General features: G+C 41.7%; 1 long non-coding RNA gene across 7 annotated transcripts in view; it reads left to right on the plus strand.

The window, feature by feature from the left end:
* The window catches only part of LOC129135716 (uncharacterized), a 185,189-nt gene extending 167,630 nt beyond the window's left edge, over positions 1 to 17,559 (plus strand). For 4 of the 7 annotated variants that reach the window (XR_008536739.2, XR_008536737.2, XR_008536736.2 and 1 more), the window contains 5 exons: positions 6,882 to 8,917; positions 13,360 to 13,474; positions 14,680 to 14,922; positions 16,870 to 16,984; positions 17,147 to 17,559. This is a non-coding gene — a long non-coding RNA (uncharacterized LOC129135716). Of the gene's footprint in view, positions 1 to 5,953; positions 8,918 to 10,208; positions 10,641 to 13,359; positions 13,475 to 14,679; positions 14,923 to 16,869; positions 16,985 to 17,146 lie in introns of those variants that run through there. The other 3 variants (XR_010159566.1, XR_010159565.1, XR_008536740.2) reach the window with 3 other exon arrangements.

A 17,559-nucleotide genomic window follows, 5' to 3' on the forward strand; every position in this document is an offset into this window, starting at 1 on the left:
CAGCCATTTTTCTCAAACTAAAGCTCTCAAGCCGTAAGTGCTTGCTGTTGTTTACGTGTCTAAAATTTTAGTTGCCCAGAATCTAATTTAGAAGAGTAGCCTTCAGGTTGTTATTTTGAAGCCATGAAACCTTTTCTTCAATATTAATTTTGTAAAGAAATTCACTATGTCAACTATGTAATACAGACCTTCTGTGAATGAGGAATGTGTGAGAGATCCTCTGTTGCTCCTTTATGATCATAAAAATACCACATACTTTTTAAGAAAGCTGGTCAATATAAGAAAATATATATAAAAGAAATGTAAAATTGTCCCTAAATTTTACTTAAGTGAAGATAACCACTTTGGCATTTAACTAGATATATTTTATATATCCCTATGTATGCACTCAAAAAATTAATCTGTATAAATAGATCTTTTATGCTGATGCTTTATAACCTGATTGCTTTCACTCTCTAGTCTGTTGCTATCCGTGTCAGAAACTTTGGGTTTATAGGCTTAATAGCTGCACAGTATTTTTGCATAGATGTACCATATATTAATTCCCTATTCATGACATTTGGGCTGTTGCTATTTTTCACTTTTACAAGTGACTCCTCTGCAGTGACTCTTCTTTTCTATTCATGTTTGTAAACTTTTGTGATTATCTTCTTAGAATAAATTCCTGGGAAAAGAATTTCTAGGTCAAAGGGCACACACACTAAAAATTTTCATAAATTGCCAAACAATGTATTTAATTAATAATGAATATCAAAATATTCACATTTTGACTCTGTTTATGCAGGCAAATTTTTATTTCCTGTGTTGTTTTAAACTAAATTGAAAGAAAAAAATTGAGTGGTAAAAAATATTTGAAAAAATGTTTTACCTTTAACAAATTTAAATATTTTATATAATTCATAAAAGAAAGCCATGCTCTCTAATACTTGTTTAAAAATATTAATCTTTAAAGTAAAATCTTTGAAATTAAGTTATTTCAAAATGTTTTCATTTAGGTAATGTTTGGGCTTCAAAATATGAATAACTGTTTCTTTCGTATGTCAATATTAAGAAAAATATTTTGAAGATAACATTGGTTGATCTCTAACATTTTCCTTTCACTTCAATGTTTGCATTGTATGAAAATAGTCTTACTGCCATTAACACATTTTCATTATAGGCAGCATAATGGAGAGCAGTGTTTCAATAGCCCTTTGTCAGATGGGTAGATTGCAAAATTTGCTCCCATTCTGTAGGTTTCCTGTTCACTCTGATGATAGTTTCTTTTGCTGTGCAGAAGCTCTTTAGTTTAATTAGATCCCATTTTTCAATTTTGGTTTTTGTTGCCGTTGCTTTTGGTGTTTTAGACATGAAGTCTTTGGCCATGCCAATGCCCTGAATGGTATTGCCTAGGTTTTCTTCAAGGATTTTTGTGGTTTTAGGTCATATGTTTAAGTTTTTAATCCATCTCGAGTTAATTTTTGTATAAGGTGTAAAGAAGTGGTCCAGTTTCAGTTTTCTGCGTATGGCTAGCCAGTTTTCTCAGCACCATTTATTAAATAGGGAAACCTTTCCCCATTGCTTGTTTGTGTCAGTTTTGTCAAAGATCAAATGGTTGTAGATGTGTGATGTTATTTCTGAGGCCTCTGTCCTGTTTCATTGGTCTATATATCTGTTTTGGTACCAGTACCATACTGTTTTGGTTACTGTAGCCTTGTAGTATAGTTTGAAGTCAGGTAGCCTGATGCCTCCAGCTTTGTTCTTTTTGCTTAGGATTATCTTGACTATGTGAGCTCTTTTTTGGTTCCATATGAAGTTTAAAGTAATTTTTTTTTCAATTCGGTGAAGAAAGTCAATGGTAGCTTGATGGGGACAGCATTGAATCTATACATTACTTTGGGCAGTATGGCCATTTTCACAATATTGATTCTTCCTATCCATAAGCATAGAATGTTTTTCCATTTGTTTGTGTCCTCTCTTATTTCCTTGAGCAGTGGTTTGTAGTTCTCCTTGAAGAGGTTGTTCGCATCCTTTGTAAGTGGTATTCCTAGGTATTTTATTCTCTTTGTAGCGATTATGAATGGGAGTTTGGTCGTGATTTCAATCTCTGTTTGTCTATTATTGGTGTATAGGAATGCTTGTAATTTTAAAACATTTATTTTGTATCCTGAGACTTTGCTGAAGTTACTTATCAGCTTAAGGAGATTTTGGGCTGACACGATGGAGTTTTCTAAATATACAATCATGTCATCTGCAAACAGAGACAATTTGACTTCCTCTTTTCCTATTTGAATACCTTTTATTTCTTTCTCTTGCCTGATTGCTCTGGCCAGAACTTCCAACACCATGTTGAATAGGAGTGGTGAGAGAGGGCATCCTTGTCTTATGCCGGTTTTCAAAGGCAATGCTTCCAGTTTTTGCCTATTCAGTATGATATTGGTTGTGGATTTGTCATAAATAGCTCTTATTATTTTGAGATACATTCCATCAACGCCTAGTTTATTGAGAGTTTTTAGCATGAAAGGGTGTTGAATTTTATTGAAGGACTTTTCTGCATCTATTGAGATAATCATGTGGTTTTTGTCATTGATTCTATCATATAATGATGGATTACATTTATTCATTTTCATATGTTGAGCCAACCTTTCATCCCAGGAATGAAGCCAACTTGATTGTGGTGGATAAGCTTTTTGATGCACTACTGGATTAGGTTTGCAGTATTTTATTTAGGATTTTCCCACGATGTTCATCAGAGATATTGGCCTGAAATTTTCTTTTTTGTTGTGTGTCTGCCAGATTTTGGTATCAGGATGATGCTGGCCTCATAAAATGAGTTAGGGAGGATTATCTCTTTCTATTGTTTGGAATAGTTCAGAAGGAATGGTACCAGCTCCTCTTTGTACCTCTGGTAGAATTCGGCTGTGAATCCTTCTGGTCCTTGACTTTTTTTGGTTGGTAGGCTATTCATTACTGCCTCAATTTCAGATCTCATTATCGGTTCATTCAGGGATTCAACTTCTTCCTGGTTTAGACTTGGGAGGGTGTATGTGTCCAGGAATTTATTCATATCTCCTAGGTTTTCTAGTTGATTTGCATAGAGAGTTTTCTAGTATTCTCTGATGGTAGTTTGTATTTCTGTGGGATCAGTAATGATATATCCCCTTTATCCTTTTTTATTTCATCTATTTGATTCTTCTCTTTTTTCTCCTTATTAGTCTGGCTAGTGCTGTATTTTGTTGATCTTTTCAAAAAAGCAGCTCCTGGGTTCACTGATTTTTTTGAAGTGTTTATCATGTCTCTATCTCCTTCAGTTCTGCTCTGATCTTAGTTATTTCTTGTCTTCTGCTAGCTTTTGAATTTGTTTGCTCTTGCTTCTCTAGTTCTTTTAATTTTGAGGTTAGGGTGTCAATTTTAGATCTTTTCTACTTTCTCTTGTGGGCATTTAGTGCTATAAATTTCGCTTTACACACTGCTTTAAATGTGTCCCAGAGATTCTGGTACACTGGTCTTCGTTCTCATTGATTTCAAAGGACATTTTTATTTGTGCCTTCATTTCGTTATTTACCCAATAGTCCTTCAGGAGCAGATTGTTCAGTTTCCATGTAGTTGTGTGGTTTTGAGTGAGTTTCTTAATCTTGAGTTCTAATTTGATTGCACTGTGATCTGGGAGACTGTTTATTATGATTTCTGTTCTTTTGCATTTGCTGAGGAGTGTTTTACTTCCACTTATGTGGTCATCTTTAGAATAAGTGCAATCAGGCGCTGAGAAGAATGTATATTCTGTTGATTTAAGGTGGAGAGTTTTGTACATGTCTTTTAGGTCTGCTTGCTCCAGAGCTGAGTTCAAGTCCTGAATATCCTTGTTAATTTTCTGCCTCATTGATCTGTTTAATATTGACAGTGGGGTGTTAAAGTCTCCCATTGTTATTGTGTGGGAGTCTAAGTCTCTTTGTGGGTCTCTAACAACTTGCTTTATGAATCTGGGTCCTCCTGCATTGGGTGCATATGTATTTAGGACAGTTAGTTCTTCTTGATGCATTGATCCCCTTACTGTTACATAATGCCCTTCTTTGTCTTTTTCGATCGTTATTGGTTTAAAGTCTGTTTTATCAGAGATTAGGATTGCAACTCCTGCTTTTTTTTTGCTTTCCTTGTGCTTGATAAATATTCCTCCATCCTTTTATTTTGAGCGTATGTGTGTCTTTGTATGTAAGATGGATCTTCTGAATACAGCACACTGATAGGTCTTGACTCTGTCCAATTTGCCAGTCTTTGTCTTTTAATTGGGGCATTTATCCCATTTACATTTAAGGTTAATATTGTTATGTGTGAATTTTATCCTGTCATTATGATGCTAGCTGGTTATTTTGCCCACTAGTTGATGCAATTTCTTCATAGTGTTGATGATCTTTACAATTTGGTATGTTTTTGCAGTGGCTGGTACAAGTTGTTTTCCATGTTTAGTGCTTCCTCCAGGAACTCTTGTAAGTCAGGCCTGTTGGTGACAACATCTCTGAGCATTTGCTTGTCTGTAAAGGATTTTATTTCTCCATCACTTATGAAGCTTACTTTGGCTGGATATGAAATTCTGGGTTGAAAATTATTTTCTTTAAGAATGTTGAATATTGGCCTCCATTCTATTCTGGCTGCAGGGTTTCTGCAGAGATCTGCTGTTAGTCTGATGGGCTTCCCTTTGTGGGTAACCTGACTTTTCTCTCTGGCTACCCTTAACCTTTTTTCCTTCACTTCAACCTTGGTGAATCTGATGATTATGTGCCTTGGGGTTGCTCTTCTCAAGGAGTGTGTTTGTGGTATTCTTTGTATTTCATGAATCTGAATCTGAATGTTGGCCTGTCTTGCTAGGTTGGGGAAGTTCTCCTGGATAATCTCCTGAAGAGTGTTTTCCAACTTGGTTCCATTCTCCACAACTCAGTTTATTTCATTAAGTTGGCCTTTAATCTCTGATATCCTTTCTTCTGTTTGATCAATTCAGCTATTGATACTTGTGTATGCTTCACAAATTTCTCATGCTGTGTTTTTCAGCTGCATCAGGTCATTAGTGTTCTTCTCTAAACTGGTTATTCTAGTTAGAAATTCTTCTGACCTTTTATCAAGGTTCTTAGCTTCCTTGCATTGGGTTAGAACATGCTCCTTTAGCTAGGAGGAGTTTGTTATTACCCACCTTCTGAAGCTTACTTCTGTCAATTCATTAAACTCATTCTCCATCCAGTTTTGTTCCCTTGCTGGAGTTGTGATCTTTTGGAGGAGAAGAAATGTTGTGGCTTTTGGAATTTTCAGACTTTTTGTGCTGGTTTCTCCCCATCTTTTTGGATTTACCTACCTTTGGTCTTTGATGTTGGTGACCTTCAGATGGGGCCTCTGAGTGGACCTGCTATTCCTTTCTGTTTGTTAGTTTTCTTTCTAACAGTCAGGCCCCTCTGCTGCAGGTCTGCTGGAGTTTCCTGGAGATCCACTCCAGACCTTGTTTTCCTGGGCATCACCAGTGGAGGTTGCAGAACAGCAAAGATTGCTGTCTGTTCTTTTCTCTGGAAGCTTTGTTCCAGAGGGGCACATGCCAGATGCCAGCCAGAGCTCTCCTGTATGAGGTGTCTGTCAGACCCTACTGGGAGGTGTCTCCCAGTCAGGATACACAGGGGTCAGGGACCCACTTGAGGAGGCAGTCTGACCCTTAGCAGAGCTCGAACGCTGAGCTGGGAGGTTCACTGCACGCTCTTCAGAGTCATCAGGCAGGGACGTTTAAGTTTGCTGAAGTTGTGCCCACAGCCACCCCTTTCCCCAGGTGTTCTGTCCCAGGGAGATGGAGGTTCTATCTATTAGTCCCTGACTGGGGCTGCTGCCTTTCTTTTCAGAGGTGCCCTGCCCAGAGAGGAGAAATCTGGTAGTCTGGCCTTAGCGGCCTTGCTGAGCTGTGGTGGCCTCTGTCCAGTTCAAAGTTCCCAGTGGCTTTGTTTACACTGTGAGGATAAAACTACCTATTCAAGCCTCAGCAATGGCGGATGCCCTTCTTCTGCCAAACATTCAATTATGTCAGATGTTTCTTTTCCCAAGCATTCAATATTGTCAGGTTTTTCTCCTGCCAAATATTTAATCTGATGTGTCTTCTGCCAAATGTTCAATCTTGTCTGATATTTCTTCTGCTGACGATTCAGTCTTCTCAGATGTTTCTTCTGACACACATGCAATCTTCTTAAATGTTCTTTCTGCCAAATATTGCATCTTGTCAGATGTTTCTTTTTCTATTTCTTCCCACAAAGCCTCCATGGGGTGCTTTTCTTACATCCACCCAGCTCCTCTTGTTGTCTGCAGCCCCCAGTTGGCAGTTCCTGTTACCTCTTCTTATTGTCTGTTTCATACAAGTTTTTTCTCTTGAGCATAAGGATCTGCTTCAGCTTCCATACTTTTTTTTCTGGATGGAAGATTTGTGAATCTTCCTGAAGTTCTCAACTGGAATTTTGCACTGATGTTATAAGAAGATGTTATCACAGAAGGAGCTCAGGGGCACCTGGCACTTCTGGCTCTTTACAGCAAAGATCTTTTTCATGGCTGTGACTACCAACTTCAATAACACCACAGCTCACCCTCACTCTTCCTCACCTTCCCTCCAACCCCAATGCCAGCAAGCAATTTTCTCTGGCCAAGATCTCTGACAGAGGTCTCATCGTCTTGAGACTCTTAGAGAACAAACACACCATCTCCAGCCTCTCAGAGCAGAAACACACAGTCTCCAGCCTCTCACAGAAAAAAATAAATAAATAAATAAATAAATAAATAAATAAACCTCACCATCTCCAGTTTCTCGAGGAGAGTCTGGCCATCTCCTACTTCGCAGTGAATAGACTCACTGTCTCCAGACTGTCAGATGAGAGACTTACCTTTTGCAGCCTCTAAGAAGAGGACCCCAATGTCTCCAGCCTCTCAAAGGAGAAACTCATCATCACCAGCTTTTGGAGGAGAAACTGGCTGTCGCCAGCCTCTCAGAGAATGACCTTTCCATCTCCAGCCTCTCACAAGAGAAACTCACCATGTCCAGCTTCTGGAAAATAACTCACCATCTGCAGCCTCTCAGAGGAGAAACTGGTTGTCTTTAGCCTCTCAGAAAAGGAATTCACAGTCTCTAGCATCTCAGAGGACAAACTTATCATCCTGAGCCTCTCAGAGAAGAAACTTACTGTTTCCAGCCTCCTAGACAGAAACTTGCTGTCTCCAGCCTCTCAGAGGAGAAACGGTCACCAGCCTCTTAGAAGAAGAAAACCTTGCTGTCTCCAGCCTCTTGGAAAAAAACGGCCATCTCCAGCCTCTGAGAAGAGGACCTCATTGTCTTCAGCCTCTCAGAAAAAGAACTCACCAACTCCATCCTCTCAGAGGAAGAACTCACCGTATCCAGCCAATCACAGAGACTCACACTCCCCAGCCTCTCAGAGGAGAGACTCACTGTCTTCGCCTCTCAGAGAAAAAACTCACTGTCTCCAGCCTCTCAGAAAAGAAACTAACCATCTCCGGTCTCTTGCAGAGGGATCTCACTATCTCCAGCCTCTTACAGGGGGACTTCATGTCTCTAGCCTCTCACAGGATGACCTCACTTTCTCCAGCCTCTTAGATGAGGAACTCACAGTCTCTGGGCTCTAAGAGAAGAAACTCATCATCTTGAGTCTCTCAGAAGAGTAACTGACCATCTCCAACTTTCCAGCAAAGAAACTGGCCATCTTCTACCTCTCAGAAAAGAACCTCACCATCTCCAGCCTCTCGGAAATGGAATTGGCCATCTCCCGCCTCTCAGAGGAGGACCTCAATGTCTCCAGCCTCTCAGAGGAGGAATTCACAGTCTCCAGGCTCTCTGAGATGAAACTCACTAAGCTGAGCTTCTGAGAAGAGAAGCTTACCATCTCCAACCTCCCAGTAAAGAAACTGGCCATCTCCTGCCTCTCAGAATGAGGATACACCATCTCCAGACTCTCAGAAGAGAGACTTGTCATTCTCAGCTTCTCAGAGAAGACACTCACCATCTCCACTTTATTGGAAGAAAAGCTCACAGTCTCCAGCCTCTCAGAAGAAAATCTGGTCATCTCCAGCATCTCAGAGGAGCACTTCTCCTTCTCCAGCCTCTCAGAGGGTGGAACTTGTAGTCTTTAGCCTCTTAGAGGAGAAACTCATCATCTCCAGCCTTCTCTCAGAAGGGAAACTGGCTGTCTCCAGCCTCTCAGAGGAGAAACTTTTTGTCTCTAGCCTCTCGGAGTAGGACCTCACCATCTCCAGCTTCTCAGAAAATAAATTAATCATCTTCAGCCTCTCAGAGGTGAAACTCACCATCTACAGCCTCTCAGAAGAGTACCTTGCAGTCTGCAGTCTCTCAAAGGAGAAAATTGCCATCTCCAGCCTCTCAAAGAAGAAACTGTCTGCAGCCTCTCAGATGAGGAAATCTTCATCTCCAGTCACTCAGGAAAGAAACTTACCATCTCCAGCCTCTGAAAGAAGAAACTTGCTGCCTCCGGCCTCTCAAAGGAGGAACTCACCATCTCCAGTCTCTCATAGAAGGGCGTAATTTTCTCCAGCCTCTCAGGAAAAAAAAAAAGACTTGCCATCTCCAGCCTCTCAGGAGAAACTCATTGTCTCCAGCCTTTCAGAGGAGAGAGTCACCATGTCCAGTTTCTCAGAGGAGGAGCTCACTGTCTTCAGCCTCTCAAAGTAGGCTGAAGTAGCCAAAGATGGCTGAGTAGCCATCTCCTGCTACTCAGAGAAGAAGCTCCCCACCTCCAGCCTCTCAGTGGAGACAGTGGGGTTACAATGGCATAGCATTGCCCCAACCCGCAAAAGAAATAGTATCGAAGTCCAATGTAAACCTATTAATTACGTGGCTGTGCTACAATCAAAACATAGATCTCTGACGTCAGCCTTATTGTTCTTCATTGTGTTGATCAAGGTAAGCATGTGCTTTCATCTTTAGTTAAGAGATTCATGAGTATAGGACACAGCTTAGTGTTTAAGTCTTTTGAGTCTTAGACAAGGAATTTCCAACTATAAATGAAGCCATACTAAAACATAAATGGCAGAGGTTTCTGGGTATCCTCGGTGTCCAAAGTGACTGTCAGCAAGTTTATTCATGTTCTGTCTCTCTCTTCCTATAGAAGTGCCCTAGCCCTCAAGTCCTCCTCACTCGAAGCCTATGGACTCCTAATTTGCACACAAGTCTAACAAGCCACATCATCTTGTTTTTCAGTTCACAGCACTGTGAAACAGGAGACATTAGAGGCAAGCATTGATAGCAGTAAAAAGGGCAACCATTAGGAAAGAGTCAGAATATTAACAAACAACTGTCAGAAATGGAAGTCAAATAGTCCAGGACTAATCTAAGGGCAGATATTACCATATACAATAAGCCATTGGGATGTCTCTAGATTTCAGCATAGTTCATTAGTTTATGCCCAAAACAGTGACTTAAATCTTCCTCCCAAAAAGATGAACTTGTGATTATTGTTCAATATAAAATGTAATACATTAAAAAATATAAGACTTTTTTTTGAGACAGAGTCTCACTCTGTCACCAAGGCTGGAGTGCAATGGTGAGATCTCGGCTTACTGCAACTTCCCCCTCCTAGATTCAAGCAATTCTTCTGTCTCAGCCTCCCAAGTAGCTGGGATTACAGGTGCCCACCACCACGCCTGGCTAATTTTTTGTATTTTTAGTAGAGATGGGGTTTCACCATGTTGGCCAGGCTGGTCTCAAACTCCTGACCTCAGATGATCCACCTGCCTCGGCCTCCCAAAGTGCTGGGATTACAGCTGTGAGCCCCCACACCTGGCTCGGTGCAGCTGCCAGTATGGGGCTGGATGGTCTTTTATTAAAAATATAAGACATTTTTAATAAAAGAAGTTAAAAAGTCTGTGGAAGTATTGAGGGTGAGAATCTCTGCTAGCTAGATCTCTATATTAAGTGATGAGATAAGCTTTATTAAAAATGAGAATCAGTTCATACTTAACCTAAGCCTGACAGTGCTGGGCAGAGAGTCTTGCTGTACCACTACCAGTGGAGCCAGGCAAGGATGCCTCTCTGCTAGACACAGCACATATGGACAAAGCCACAAGCTATGGGTCATCCCAATAGAATCTTACTAGTTCCCTGGTAAGGTTAGCTATAATGTCTTCTAACTCACATCATTTGTATTAAAAAAAGAAAGAAACAGATGATGACTGATACACATGTTGGTTGGTAGAGCTTTCAGGTTCCTCTTTCCATGTAGTTGAGGAAATTCCTCAGCCCATTGTCACCTCGGATCTCATGCTGCAACTCCATCCTTAGCTCAACACCCACTGGCCCCTGCTTTCAAACGGTTGCTGGTCTTCAGGTAGAGCAGGTTCTGCAGATCAAAGGACATTTTTCACTAAAAATCTCTGACATCAGAGACAGAGACTACATATCTATAATGAACCTTTCCGAAACCTGTCCATTAGAAAGCCACTTCTCAGTACAGAGGTGGCCCTTGGAGTCTTTCCAGGATTTTCACATCCATCTGCGAAGAGGAAAAGAACTCCTGAAACTGGGCTGACTTCATAACCAGTTTAATTTCACACATCTCACCTTTCTGGAGCTGCCTTGTTTTTCCCTTCTTGCATCACTGCAGAGAAAATTCATGGACTTCCTAAAGGTGAGGCTCTGACCCATTAGTAAGAAAGTCTTGCTTTATATTAAGTTGGCTTTCTCTGGAGATCTCCTAACTGCTTTATAAACATTCTTTCACACCTCCAAGCAGGTAGGTGGTAACTCATATTCAATTGTTACTTTAGTTTCAGTGATCCCCAGGAGCACTGATCCCCTGACCAGATGCCATGGAGGCTGCTAAGTCAGGTAGCTGGCTGGGCTGTGGAACAATGGGCAAAATCACAGCTCAGCCCCATTGTCTTTGGCTGCAGATTACCCAGCAACAGGGCCGCTCTCCAGATGCAGGTCAAGGAGGAGTGGACCCTGAGGCCTGGCAGCACGCACACTTAGCTACCTGGAGGCCTTCTGAGTGAAGCCCCATATCCGGAGCCAGTACCTGAGCTACAGCCGCTACGTGCAGGTTGCGCACTGATAGAAGTGGCCCTGCAGCCTCCAACTTCCCGCTTCCCCTCTGGACCCCAGCAGCGCAGACTCCCATGTCAGATGCCACTGCCGCGCCTAAGTCAGGTGGTCCGCCTTGCAGCAGCACGAGGGCGGGAAAAGGCCACTCAGCCTCATACTGGCAGCTGCACAGTGCCCAGAACCCGCCACCTCGTGCCAAGGAAGAGCACACCCTAGAATGGGAGGTTAGGCACACCCTAGAATGGGAGGAGCAGCAGAGCCTAGAATGGGAGGCTGGTGTCCTCGGGGACCCTAAGGCTGTCTGGGACCAGCCCTGCCAGCCTCCACCAAGGACTCTGCTGCAGCTGTCACCTGCACATAGGGCTCGGTAGCAGAGATGGCAACCCCCAACACTGCCCGCGCCACCAGCAGTGAAAAATACAAGGCCAGAGGCTACCAGGGCTTTAATTCAGGAGGTTGGCAGGACAGCTGCAAGAAGGGAACCGGCAGCTGCAGGAAGAGAACCTGGCGGCCACACAGTTTCCAGCGCACACGACCCGGAGCTCAGGGCGCGGGAGAAAGAGGAGCTGACCGTAGGGTGGGAGGGAGGTGCACTCGGCGACCCTCAGGCTTTCTGGGACCAGGCCTCCCAGCCTCCGCCTGGGCTCAGCTGCAGCTGCCACCTGCACATGGCGCACGGCAGCACAGATGGCAATCCAATACCCTGCCCGCACCACCAGCCCTGGACCCCAGGGAAAGACACTGCCACTTCAACTAATTCAGGCGGTCCGTGCCGCAGCTGCCGGAGGATGGGAACCGGTGCTCAGCCCCATCCCAGTGGCTGCACAGTGCCCAGGACCCATGACGCCGAGCTCTCGGAGCTGGCCAAGATTCCATATCGGACCCTATGATGAAAGGGCCATGCAGTCGGTGACATTCAGGACCTCTGGGACCAGCCCAGTCAATCTCCACCATGGGCACAGTTGCAGCTGCCACCTGCACATGGCACCCTGCAGCAGCGGTGGCAACCGCTGCCCTGCCCACTGCCACCACCAATGAGGATCCCAGGGTCGGCCGCATAATTCACCCGGTGGGCCCTGCAGCTTCAGGAGAGTGAGAAATGTCCACTCAGCCCCATCCCGGTTGCTGCATATTGCCCAGCTCCCAGGACCTCACACTCTGTGCGTGGGACAAAAAAGAGTGGAACCTGGGGTTGGAGGGATGTACACTAAGCGATCCTCAGCTGTGTGGGACCAGCCCTGCCAACTTCCATCGTGGGCTCAGCTGCAGCTGCCACCTGCACACGGTGCGGGGAAGCAGCGATGGCAACCTTTCACCGTGCCCACGCCACCAGTAGCGTGAAACCCAGGGCCAGACGTCACCAGGAGCCTAATTCAGGCGATTGGCCCGGCAGCTACAGGGCGGGAACTTGCTGCTCAGCCATCGGATTTAGGCTGCTGCACAGTCCCCAGCACTGGCGACCTCGTTCTCCGGGCGCAGGGCAAGGAAGAGAGGACCCCAGTTGGGAGGGTGGTGCACTCGGAGACCTGAAGGCCCTCTGGGACCAGCCTTGCCAGCCTCCGCTTTGGGTTCAGCTGCAGCTGTCATCTGCATATGTCGCGCGGCAGCAGGGGTGGCAACCCTCAAGGCTGCCCGAGCCACCAGCAGCGCGGACCCCTGGCCAGATGCTCCAGCAGCGCCTAATTCGGGCGGCCGGCCCTTCAGCTGCAGGAGGGGGGAACCAGTGGCTCAGCCCCATGTAGGCGGCTGCACAGTGCCCAACACTCAAGAGCTCGTGCTCAAAAGAGGGCAAGGGAGGAGCAGCTGCAGGGGGCAGCGTCGTTAGGCGGGCCCTGAGACAGCTGGGACCGCGCGCTCCGCTCTAGGGAGCTCGGCCAGTCCACAGGCGTCTCAGCAGCAGCTGCCACCTGCATGCGGTGCCGGCCAGTGCTCGGCTCAGGGCGGTTTCTGGCCACACGCAGTTTCTGGCCACGCGCAAGGCGGTTGCCTTTTGAGGTCCCATGGGCGCTGGGGCCCAACTGCTCTGCTCCGTATATTATTTATTCTCCGAGAGGTTGGAGACGTCCCTGTCCGAGAAGTTGGAGGGTCCCTGTCTGAGGTCTGGGCCAGACTGCCTTGCTTTCTGGTGCTGGGCCGGATGGGGGCGGGGTGGGGGCTGGACTGGGGGAAGGGCGAGGGCGAGTTGTGGCGTCTCTGAAGCCAATAGCTGGGCCATGAAGATGATCTTGGCTGTGGAGAGCCAGAAGGGCCAGGTGCGCCTGAGCTCCTGGAGTAACTGCATATTCTCTGACCCCTTGTACCAGACCCCAGATGAGGATGTCGGGATGATACACAAAGCTGCGTCCAGGGGAACGCGTGGGAGCTGCAGCGGAGGCTCCCGCTGAAGAGAAAAGACCAGTCTGAAATCTACAAGAACAGGTGTCGGGAACTGCGGGCTGCGGGCTGGGGGTTGAGGAAGGAGGTGGGCAGGTGGGGAGAAGCACCTCCTTCAGAGTTGGGGGCTTGGGGAGTGGGGGCCAGGGGAGGCGTGGAAAGAATAGTGTGTGCGGGGTGGGCCGTCCTCGTCCCCAGGGCGCTGGGCTTTCTTCCTAGGAGGACTCCGCAGCGCCTGGGATGTGGACGCCTTGGGGGTGGAGGGCCCAGGCCATCTTTATGAGCAGCAAAATAAACCCAAAACTTTAGCTGGTTCCTTCACCCACAGTTTCTCTTACAGAGCACTTTAGAGAGAACTTTAAAGTGATTTAACAAAATTAAGTATATATCGTTTTATTTTTAATGCACACATTTTAAAAGATAATGTTAGATACATTATAGAAAGGTACATAATGAAAGAAATAATTCCCATAATATATCACCTTCTGGGCTAAGAATTTTTTGGCTAAAATCCAATATTTTATATCAATGAATACCTACGTAAATATGTTCTTTGCTGAAAGACCTTAGAAGGAAACTTTGAAGTAGGAAGAAGTTTCACGTTCTTAAATAAGAAGATTCATTTTTCTCGAGGTGTGAGATCTTTATTAATTTTACATAAATCACAGTTATCAAAGTTAATATTTTTGAATTACACATGCTGTCTTTTAATATTAAGATGGCTTAACATTTTTGTAATGGAGAAAAAAAGTCTTGCCTTTCAAAATGTGCTATTAATTTGCATAAATAGTTTGCTAACAGCTGAAAAGATAGATAAATCAATGCAAGAGAATATAAAATCCAGGAACACCCAAATATATGTAAGAATGTATAACAGGGTAACGGTGAGACTTTATACTAGTAAGAAAAGAGTTATTTTTATAAATGAAATGCCTGCTTTTTGGAAGAAACTAGCTAGATTTTTATGTCACAAAAATAAGTTTCTCATTGAATATAGATTATTTTAAATATGCAAAATGAGAAAAATACCAGAAGAAAACGCAAATGCCTATTTATACAAATACAATTTTGTGTTGACAAAGACCTTCCTAGGAACCTCTCAAGCAAGCATTCTGAAAGTTTATTTGCAAAATTAAAATTAAATCACACTGCTTATGAGAAAAAGATAAAATAAAAGACATTATACTTATATAATATTTACCACGTGTTTTTGTGTGTGTACATATTAAAAATGGCTATTCATTTTACAGAGAATTATTCCAAATCAATATGAAAATACCTCTAAAACTGGGCAAAGTACCTTTTCCAGCTCTGCAAGTCACCTATGCACATAGGAAAAAATACTTAATGTGTCTGATAAGAGAAGGAATTTAATTTAAAAAAGGAATGAAATGCCGTTTTCTATCCTAAGTTTGTGAGGATGAGGAGCAGTGATATTTACACTTCTGCTTAAAGTTAAGTTGCTGATGACTTTTCAAAAAGACAATTTGGTGGTAAGTACCATGTTTAAACTATGCGTATGCCCTTTCTTGATCAATTCCATTATAGTAAAATACATTTAGGAAGCGAGAGATACATGCAATTTGTTTTTCTCAGCAGTGCTTAAAATATGATTGTATTAAAGAGAATCCATATAACAAATTTCATAAATAAATTTCAGTGAATATATAGTATGGGATAATATGAGACCACTGAAAGTAATATCTACAAAAGTATGTTGACATATGAAAATGTATTTTGGTGTATCAGGTGAAGATAACATTCAGTTTGATTACACATACAAACTGACTATGTTCTTGCTTTATCTGAAAATATGTGCCAAATGTGATCAAATTTGTTATTTGGGGACAATTGTATTATAATGAACTGTTTTTCCTTTTTAAGATTTGTGATTTCTTCACTGAGCAGGGGATTGGGGATCTGTGGTATATAGCATATAGCATAATTATTACTAATAAAATAATCCTTAGGAAGAGCAGAAATATGAATTTTGCAGATAAAAGTAATTTCTCACTTTCTATTTTTAGATTTTTATTTCTATGGATTAGTATAGTCTGTGAACTTTCAGTGTCTTCAGAAGTGAAGATAAACTTTATCTGTGATAGTGGTTTTATATATGTACATATTTTATTAAACATATTTTTATTATGTATAGATTTATTACATATATGCCAATAATTATATATTAATCATTTTAGTTTAGTGTTATTATTATGAAAATAAAAATAGTGAATATAAGTAACTATTACCATTGCAAAAATACCACTTTATTTGTAGCTGTTTTAAAAATATTAAACTTCCCAACTGTATTTATTCATTTTTAAAATCTATTTATTCATCAAATACAAGCTGAATACCTGTTATGTAAAAGACACATTATACTAACTATCAAGACCCTTCCATTCTTAAAAATTTCATGTGTACCTGCCCAGCCTGAGCAAGCTGAGAGATTTAAAATTAGAGAATTAGGACTGAATCTCAACTGAAGCTTGTCCTCTCATCTTTCAAAAAAAAAAAAAAAAATCATTTCTGATGTGGGAAAGTAGTGCAAGATAACATCAGCAGCCACTTTGAAAATGTATAGGTCTTAAACAGTGATATTAATTATCATAAATACTTACCCTACATGCATTTTATACATGTAAATACTAATTTACATACATGCATACATTTAGATTCTGTAAATCTAAATATTTAATTAAATGAGCCATATTTATTTATTTGAATCCTGTCTTCTATTAGGCTTAAAGTTTTTAAAAATGAAGGAATTGCTTTGTTTTAAAAATTTGCTTTTATTTCAACGCTCCTTTTCCATAGTACATTTAAGTGCTTAAAATTGATTTAAATGTTAATCATACGACTAGGACTTCCATTGTCCTATTGTATATACCGTATTCCACTTGATGTAGCCACCATGGATTGTGTGATGCTGCCTTATTTTATGTATCAATAAAATAATGTTTAAAATGCTGAAAAATATAGTTGTAATAAATAATGAATTATAAGTAGCATTTCAATGTCAGAGTTGTTGAAATATGAGAAAATGAGAATCTTAGAATCATTGAAATACAGTCTTATCTCGAACCATTAAATCATAGCACAAAGGAAGTATAATGGTACCATTTTACCTAATTAAAATGTTGTCTTTATTAAGTAGTAGTAATAATTAGAATATCTAGCAAGCGAAAGATCTTAAAATAGTATTCAAGTGCAAGGTCAACTAAACCGACAGGCCAAGCTCTTTCTATCCAAATAGGTCACTCTTTCATTGATGCAGTGAATAATAAGAGCTAATAAATATTGTCCCTTTTCAGGAGGAAATTAATATTTGTTTTGAAAGCAGAGGAATAGCATGCTATTTGTTGTTTGCAATTACGTGAATCATTGTATGTTTTGAGATAGTGGACTAAACTTCTCTCAATGTCTTCTCAATTTCGTAGGATGGCTCCACATTTGGCCTGTGCCAATGGCTGCCCAGAAGTGGTAACTTTTCTGGTGCACAGAAAATGCCAGCTTAACATCCGTGACAGTGAAAACAAGACACCTCTAACGAAGGTATATAGTAGCCAGTTCTTTCAGCATGAGATGGATTTGGCTTAAATACATAGAATAAAAATGAATTTGTCTCATTGAAATATAACTAGTTTGTGAAACCTGTGGAATACTTATTTTAATTTCCTACAATTTACAATTTATTTCTTGTTCTAATACTGACAGGCTATAACATGCCAAGAAGATGTGAAACTATTCTGCTAGACCTTGGTGCTGATCCAAATATTACCGATGTCTATGGCAACACTGCTCTCCATATGCTCTCTATAATGAGAATATGTCAATGGTAGCAAAACTGTTTTCACACAAGACAAACATCAAAGTGAAAAACAATGTAGAGCAACCAACGTTATTTTCAAAATATTTGAAATCCACTTGTTTTAACATTGACATATGTAAGGGTCAGTTTTTCCTATTTGGAAGCTTAAGCAATCCCTGAATAAAAATAATTTGAAATAATGGTCTAAGATTTTACCTTAAATACTAATATCTTTAAAAAAGTATTAGAGAGTATGGCTTTCTTTTATGCATTTATGGTACATATTTGAATTTGTTATAGGTAAAACTTTTGTTTTCAA

Source organism: Pan troglodytes, chromosome 7 (assembly GCF_028858775.2).
Source record: "Pan troglodytes isolate AG18354 chromosome 7, NHGRI_mPanTro3-v2.0_pri, whole genome shotgun sequence".
NCBI lineage: Eukaryota > Metazoa > Chordata > Mammalia > Primates > Hominidae > Pan > Pan troglodytes.